Consider the following 8,832-nt stretch of genomic DNA (forward strand, 5'->3'; position numbering starts at 1 on the left):
ATGCATAAGTATTTATTTAATGAGTGTTTATTAAGTGCCTTCCAGGTACCAGGCATTGTGCTAACAGCTGGGGATACAGACAAGATCCCAGCTCTACCAAAGTTTGTAATAGTACTGGTGGGGAAATCAGACACTAATATCAGATAAGCAAAAAATTAATACGTAATTACCAAGTGAGATAATGGATCTGACTGAAGGAACTTGGTAATGTGAAAGCATCTAACAAAGGAAACTGATCTAGTGTGTGGTGGGAGAAGGAAATCTTAGGTTTCCTGATAGCTAAAGGATATAGGCTTTAACTAGAGAAAAAGGGTAGGAAACAGCATTCAAGGTGGTGGAAACAGACTGTGCAAAGGCCCTGTGGCAGGAAGGAGCTTATCTCGTTCAAGGAACTGAAGAAGTCAGTGGGGTGTGAGGGTGGGGTTGTAGGAGTCAGTAAGGAGTTGAACTTGATTCTAAGAGTAACGGAAAGACACAAGTGTATATATGTAATAAGCTGATTGAAATTTGTCTCAAAAAGACACAGCTCCCTAGAGTGGCTGGTCCTAAAACAGTTCTAAGCTTTTGCACTTGCTATTCCCTCTGCCTGGTATACTCTGTTCCCAGGTTATTCTGAGGCTGAATTGTTCTCATCATTCAGGACCCATCCAGCCTAAAGGAGCTCCTGCTACATCCTCTGTCACTCTCTATTCCTTTATTTTTTATAGCACTTTCACAATCTGAAGTTGAATTACTTATTTATTTGCATGTTTACTCTTGCTCTCTGCTCTCACTAAGAAAATAAGAAAAGAAGCTCTGTATGGGCAGGAATTGTGTCTGTCTTAGTGACTACTGCATTATAGCATCTCACATAGTGGTAGCACATGATGGGTCCTCAACAAATAATAAATGGACAAAAGAATGAATTACTGAATGTACTCCAAGATAAAAGGACCAGTGTTTACCCACAAATACACATCTATAAATATATAGATATTTATGGGTAAGTACATATGTGCCCCAAATCACACAGAGACATCTCTCACCTACATGGACCACCTCTCAAAGGGTCTTTTAGGCAATCCCGAGTTATGGCCTGTACAGTTCATTGCACTAGTTCAGCTAATCAATACCCACCCCTCTGGCTGGATGAGAACCTGTACAGGCAGGCATGTCTCAGGTCAGCAGTTGGTTAATCAAAGATGAAGGTAGAATTTTAAGTGCCCTATGGGAAGGGGATTGGTCCACATGGCCTGGAAGCAGGAGAGCCCCTCACAGGCTCCACCCCCCCCACCCCCACTTGCCTAACAGCCTACCTCCCACTCTTCCCCATGTCCTATTCTACTGGGAGTGGCTGAACCAGGCCTTGTATGGGAGCTAGAACAGAGAGATTAGAAGTTAGTGGGATTTACAGGGTTTAGGAATTTGACATGTTGGGCAACTTTTTAAACAAATATTTACTGACTTACTGAATACCTACTAAGTGCAAAGCATGGCTAGGAACTGCCCACTTATTCCGAGTAGCTGATTTAGGGCAGGTTGTGAAAAATGACTTAGGTGGAAACCTTAGGAGTAGAAGCTTTGTGTTCCCAGACCACACATGGCCTGGGGCAGGGTGGGGAGGGCGTGGTTAGTTCTCAGTTGGGGAGCTCTGGGACAGCTTATTGCAGTATTTAAAATAATGACCACATTGATTGACAACACTATGTGTTAGGCCCTTTTTATACCTTAATCCTCGCTCTAAGGTGTGTATGTGATTGCTATTATTATCCCATTTACCGGTGGAAAGACTAAGGCTCAGGGACTTGCCCAATTTTCAACCACTATTAAGTGGCAGAATGGATTTTCAAACTCAAGATGAAGGCCCAGATCCCTGCTCTTAAGCAGAATGGTGGTCATACCCATGCCTGGGCAGAGAGAAGCCCATTCTAGGAGGAGGATGCAGTTTGGGCAAAAGCTAGTATGTAATGCTGCCAGATCCACCTGTTTTTTAAATCTCCAGTAGCCAGAGATCTGGAAAATTTAAAAAAAAAAAAAAAAAAAAGAAAGAAAAGAAAACCAGCTGTTGCAGACTTTTTCCTCTCTGGCCTTCAGCAGATTAGCTTCAGGATGGATTCCTGCCCTAGGTACACCTTTTTCTAGTTCCCAAACAGAACTTTATGCAAGAGTGGACCTGGAGGTTGGGGGGATGGTGGGTACTTCTGGTGAACTGGTCTCCCTACTCAGGCTGAGGATGGGGGCCACTTGGGGACACTCTCTGGGCCAAGCTGGTCCTCTTCCCATCTGCATCCCTGCCTCCTGACTCATTTCATTCCAACCAATAGATTCATAGCATGCAAATGTGATGAATAGGCAAAGAAATGATTGGCTCATTTTCCCCTGATGTAATAATGCCACTATTCAAGTAACTCCTGTGTACCCCACCCCCACCCCAATTCAGGGCTTTTGATCATGTTTCTGGCAAGAAACTCAAACTCCTCTATTTCCCCTTTTCTTTTCTCTTTATGAGTTAGAGAGTCACTTAAAAATGCCCGACTCATCTCCCAAGGGATGGGATGTGTGGAGGACCAGGAAGCCAGCACCCTTAGGTCTGAACTACCGTGGTCCTGCTGAGGCCCCATTTGCCTCTGCTGGCTGTGAGTAGCATCAAATCCAGGATTACAGAGCCCATTTACTAAGAGATTTTGTGAGAATCCATGTCCAAAGGCTTCCTGAAACCAAACCCTAGCATATCGGCTGTTCCTTTCAGCCCCTAATTTAGTAATTCTATTGAGAAAAAGAGATTGTGGGTTTTTTTATTTGGTGTGATTTATTCTTTATCATATAAATAATAATAATTTACACAAAGCTCTTCCCCAAACAGAAGAGAATCTGTACATAAAAATAAACAAAAATTAAACTGAGCTGGGCCTGGTGCCCAGAAAACCAGCCAATTCCAAACACAACCAGGGGGAAAAATTATTCCAGGTCCTGGGAGCTCTGGGGCCTTGGCTGGAATTCTGGGCGGAGGCTCTGGTCCGGGAAGCTACTGCCCCTCTTCCCTTGATCCTGTGCAGGACGATGGCACCCCTGGCATCCAGCACTCACGGAGAGCCAACCTGCAGGCTCTTTGGGCTGGGATTTGGACTCAAAGGAATAATCAATTTTTAAATTCCTAGGCTTTATTGCTTGCTGCTGTTTTCCAGGGACTGCAGGAGCTACTGTGGCTAAGAAGATGGGGTATTGGCCAACACCCAAAGTGGGTGGAAGCTGCCTATGATTCCATCTTTTCCCTGTAGCTCATTAGAGGCACCTGTTGGGCAGAATATTCTCTGATCTTCTTTTCTCTTAAAGCTTCGACCACCCCTGGAGGCTTGTTATTTCTATAGATATTGAAAGATGACAAGCAATCTCCTTGGCCATTGATTAATTTCCCTCAACAGACGCTCTTGGCTATTTGCAATGTCTTTCCCCGCCACCCCTCTTATTTCCAGAAAAGTCTCTAAGAGGGAGATTGCCTTTCCACATTTTGACCTTTACTCAAGGGGGAATACGTATGGCTGGAGGAGACTGTATGCTCTCTCCTCCCGTCCCAAGGCAGGAGTTATATCTGCACAGTCATTTACGATTAAAGAGCTTGTAGATGGTGAAGGTGATGCTGATAGTGAGCGTGATAATGTTGAAGATGATGATGGCAAAGGTGACAGGGAAGATCAAGAGAAAGGGGAGTGTGCTAGTGATTTGGAAACTGCCCTGTTTCTGGGGCAATTATCTGGCTTAGACTGAAATGAGAAAATGATGGATTGTGAAGGTGGAAGTGATGGCAACATGATGGTGAAAGTAAGGAACAGGAGAAGGGGGAAATGAAGGTAAATGTGTGCAGGTGAAGCTTCAGGTGAAGAGCAGCGGCGTAGAGGGGTTAAGAGCTGAGATTATGGGCCAGACATTCTGGTTTCAAATTCCAGCTCCAGCACTTATAGTTTACGTTAGTTAGTTAACCTGTCTGAGCCTCAGTCTCTCCATCTGTAAAATGGGGATTGTGACAGTACCTCCCTAGTAGGGTTGCTGGGAATGCATGTAAAGTACCAGCTTATGGTAGATACTGTACAAAGCTGTGTGATGTCAGGTGTCAATGGGGGGAGTGGTTACAGCTACATCCAGAGTGAGGGCCACCAAACACAGCAGGCAGCGTTGGAAGGTTCAGGAGATCTCGATTGGGTTCTGTCACTCACTTCATGTGACTCCCCCTATCTAGACCTCGGTTGCCTTGTAAGTGAAATGAAAATTTGAGTGAATAATGTTAAGACCTCAAAAGTCCCCTCAAGCAGTAAAGCTCTACATGTGTGGCCGATACATGGCCCTGTGGGAATATCGAGGCCCAGGCAAGACCCTACAGATCTGGAGGTCCTGGGGTCCATTCCGCAGGCATGACTGGAACAGGGGTTGAACAGAGGGAGATGCTGAGCAGGTTGCACCAGCCTTCTTCTAGGGGTAATGGAGAGGTGAGCTCCTGCGTGGGGGAGAAGGCTCCAGCTGCCCCGAACTCCCAGGCAACTGCCAGGCCCCAAAGTGCAGCCCTGATGGGGCCACGCTGCAGATCTCAGTTATACTGTGACTGGCCATGTTGACGTCTGCTCCCAAGCTGGGCACATGTGGGGTTTCACTAACAGAACCAGCCTTTCCCAGTTCTGCCCCTTATTCACATTCTCCACCAGTGTCTTCCTTCCCCCTTGGGTTGAAGGACAGAAATGAGAAGCCAAGTTCACTCATGTGCAGTGCCTACTTAAACCTTTATGGATTCCTCTTGTTTGGGCCTTGCCGAAGAAGGGCAGAGCCCTCTAATGCCTCCAGAAGCAACAAGTAGCTCTTGGAGGCAACAGAGGAGGAATCACCACAGGAAGTCCTCCATTCGTGCCCCAGAGGGAGCCCGTGCTTTGGGCGCATTGGCCCCTAAAGTCAAAGGTGGGGAAGCGGGCTTGGCCTTCAGGGTCAAGGACCCTTCATCAGTCTGTCACCTCTCCTCCTAACAAGGTGCCATGGGCTCTCCAGCATCAGCCAATCACCCTCCTGAAGGAGGGAGAAGAACCCCGCCATGTCCTGGGTTCCAGTCCTAGAACTGTCACTCATATCTGGTCTATGGTTGTGGCATGGTTTTCATCCAGGAGCCAAGGCCTACCTGGTGGTATTTGTCCTCCTGCCAAAGCTTTGGCTCAAGTCCCAATCCACCTGGACTCGGGGGACTTCGGGCTGTGTGTTTGTGTGTGTGCATTTGGTTGTTAGAAGACATAATGCAAATATTAACAATCTACTTATTAAGCTCTTACTACGTGCCAGTCTTTCTGTTAGATGTCCACATGCATCATCTCACCGAATCCTCATTTACAGATGAGGAAACAGGCTCAGAGCAGTTCGGTTACTTATTCAAGGTCATGTAGTTGAAAAGCATCAGAGTCTCGATGTACAGATCTCCTGAAGCTAAGACTGTGCTCTTGCCCACTAAGCTATGCACCTCCCACCTGAATGGACGTGAGGTCCCCTTCCTGACACTCCGTAAGCAAAGTGTGTTGAGGTCTGCGTGGAAAGTCAAGGAGTGGTCACTCTTAGGCCTCAGATCTACCTGTCCACTCATGATCTCCTGTCTACATGAGACTGTCCAGAGAGCCTCCCAGGAAAGCTGGAGCAGAGCCTCGGGCTACCCAGACAGCTCAAGGAGGCCACCAAATCTCTGCTGAGTGAGCAAACCCCCATCTTTAGGCCCCACCGTGAGCTCACTATGAGAACGCCCCTAATGCCCCCTTTTTAGCCCTTGCCCTCTCCATCAGAGTAACCCGCCAACTCCTTTGTTCTCTGTTACCTCTCCTACCTCCAGAATGTTCTCTGCAGCACACCCCTGGGCTCTCTTCCTCCTGTAGCCCCAGACTTGGAAGATTAGACTGCTCCAGCCTACAAATCTCCCATTTGGGCTTCTCTTTGGGGGCCCAACTTCAGACACATCTCTGCATCTCGCTTGTATTCTACAAATCAAATGAAGACCTGAGTCTCCTCGTGGCTCCTCTGGACCCCCTCCTCCCTGCAACTTCCCCCTGCTCGCCAGCTGCACAATGCAGTCAGGGGACGGGGGTGGGCCTGCAGAAACCAGCTTGTTTCCGAGGCTGGAAAACAGAACTGTAGGAAATTAACAGGCTGAGAAATGTCTGCTGGGCTCTGTGTTTGTTTTGTGCCCTCAGTCTTTCTCTCTGCAGCTCCCTCCTCCTGCCCCTGCCACCTCCATGGATTCCCGTAGCCCCAGCACTCAGCGGGGGTGCACGGAGTTGGGGGGGGGCTTTGCAGGAAGGTGTATCTTGGGGTGTGTGTGTGTGTGTGTGTGTGTGTGTGTGTGTGTGTGTGTGTTTAGGGATGGCAGACCTGCCCCTCCTTCTGAGGCAGCTTAGCCAGAAACGCCGGCGGCAGAGACAATTGTGCGGGTGGGGATGCTGAGCACAGAGCCGGCAGAGCCCGCGGGCAGGCAGAGAAGCACCACACAAGAAATTGATTCCATTAAAAAGTAATCTTAAATTTAATAAAAGTTATGATTTGATTATAGCCACAGAACCTACAGGCAAGAGGGAAGGGGGTGGATTCTAGTGATGGATAAACAGAAAGGAAAAAAACAAGGAGGGGGAGGGAATGGAGAGAGATGCTTAGGTTTGGATGGATGAGAGGATGGAAAGACCTGGGGGTGGGGAATGAGACCATTTTCTTTCCCTCAGATGGAAGAAAAAAGCCTATGGCTGGTTTCCAAAGAGGAAGCAGAATGAGGAGTGAGTGAAGATTCAAGGAGATCTCAGGAGATAGAGCAGTTGGGGGAGGCTGGGGCATGGAGGCAGGGCCTGGAGAGGTGGCTATGCAGAAAGGACGTCCCTGAGCCCTGGGATGGTAGGTGAGGAACACAAAGCATCAATTTTGCAGTCAGATAGGCATTCCTGGGTTGAGATTCTAGGTCCGCCTCTTTCTAGTAGTAGTGTGCCTAACCCTTCAGACCCTTAGTTTCCTCATCTGCCCCATGGAACTAGGGAGATAGCATCTATCACATAAGGTGGTTATGAGGGTGAAAAAACTATGCAGGTGTGGTATCTGGCATCCCCTAGGTTCCAATGAGGGGTAGCTCCTTTCCCCTCCCTCCCCCACTGAGGGCCATTGCCCCCTGCCCTGCCCCCTCCCACGTACTTGTAAACACTGGCCAATCCCACTCCTTTCTTTTATTCTTTTTGTGGTTGTGGGACTGAGTGGCCTATGTCTCCCTTCTCAACGTGAGGATTTGGTTCTTCTGGGTAGTCTCATACTTTGTTTTCGCCCATCTTTCTAGAGCATGAATAGGGCACTCACTCTAGTCTATTATGGGGCTAAGGGACAATCTGGAGGATATTTCCCTGCCCCCCACCCCCAGCCCATTGCCTTTTACTCCTCAGGTACATCCAGGTGGGAGTTTTATGCAGAGCCAAAACTCTCCCGACCCCTGAGAAGTATCCCTGTGGTCGGATTGCTTAGGCCCAGCCCTTGGCCATCATAACCAGCTCCTGTTATGCACAGCATTTGGCTTTCATGCAAGCCTCCTGTTAGTTCCTTCCAACAAGCCTGGACCCTGTCTCCAGACCTGGCGTAGGGAGCCAGGGGCCTGCAGGGTCAGCACCAGCTCCAGTGAGTGGGGCCTGGGCAGGAAGCCAGGACCTCACTGTGAGATGCTAAGTGAGGTGAGAGCCAGAGATCTCAGCTATCCTGGAATCCAGGAATTGGGAACCAAGAAATATAGTCACGGTGACAGGAATCTCCAGGGGACACAAGAAATCATTCTGGAGATAATGTGACCAGTTCTGCTCAGTCACGTCCCCTTCCACACTGTTTTCAGCAAAGTAGCTCTGCCTGAATTTGTTCTCGCCCTTTGGCATATTAAAGATACCTGCTGGTTAGAGACATTGAGGGAGGTAGACTGGTAGTATTAGTTTCTCTGTTTTACTGATGAAGAAATTGAGGTCAGAAAGGGTGAGCTATTTCCCTCAGACCACACAGCTTGTAGTAGATGGATCTGGGACTGAAAACCAAGTATTCAGACTCCAGTTGCAGAGCTCTTTCTTACCAGGCCCCCACAGCCTCCCCAACCAAACCATTACTCGTCATGACTGCATCTGCGGGAGCCTTTGTCACCATTGCTATCACCATGCTGCTCAGCTTCACCTCTTTTGCCAAAATCACCACCCTGGGCCCTACTGGGCAACCTCTGGGCTCACACACTCCTCCTCGTCCAAGAAGGGCAGCCCAGTCCTGGATTCTCGTGTCCCGTGAAGTCCCCAGAGGGAAGAAACTATAGCCCTGAAGATTGGGGGAGGGCATCTAGAGAGAGCAAAGCACAGTGACCTGTAGCTTAGGGGCTCAAAGCACTGCTGGGGATCTGACTGGGACTATGGACGCAATCTGGCCATTACCCCCAAAGTGTGAGCACCCCTGCCAGCTTTCCATACCCCTTCATGGAACCACCCTTCCCCTGGGCCGGGACAGGCAGGCTTCCTCTGGGGCTGGGGTCTCCAGCAGTGCAGCCCTGCAGCTTCCTGCGCGTACACACATGTGCGTGCTGACTCTCCAAGACAGAGATCTCACTCTGCTACCCAACCTGAGTCCTGTCAGCTGTACGTGTTCTTGTTCTGTTCTCTGGGCAGAGCATGTGCAGTCCAGCATGCCCTAGGATAAAATCTAGCCATCCCACTCTTTCTTTAAGGAGGATGTCTCTCCGCCCCTCTGCAGAGACTGAGAACATGGAGGGCTGTGGCTGGGGTGAGGGATCATTCAGGGAAAGGTCCTCCAGTGGATGGCGCCCAGCCTGTATTCTCAAATGCAGATCCT

This window comes from Rhinolophus sinicus, chromosome 5 (assembly GCF_057876585.1).
Source record: "Rhinolophus sinicus isolate RSI-liver-muscle chromosome 5, RSI-T2T, whole genome shotgun sequence".
Classification (NCBI taxonomy): Eukaryota; Metazoa; Chordata; class Mammalia; order Chiroptera; family Rhinolophidae; genus Rhinolophus; species Rhinolophus sinicus.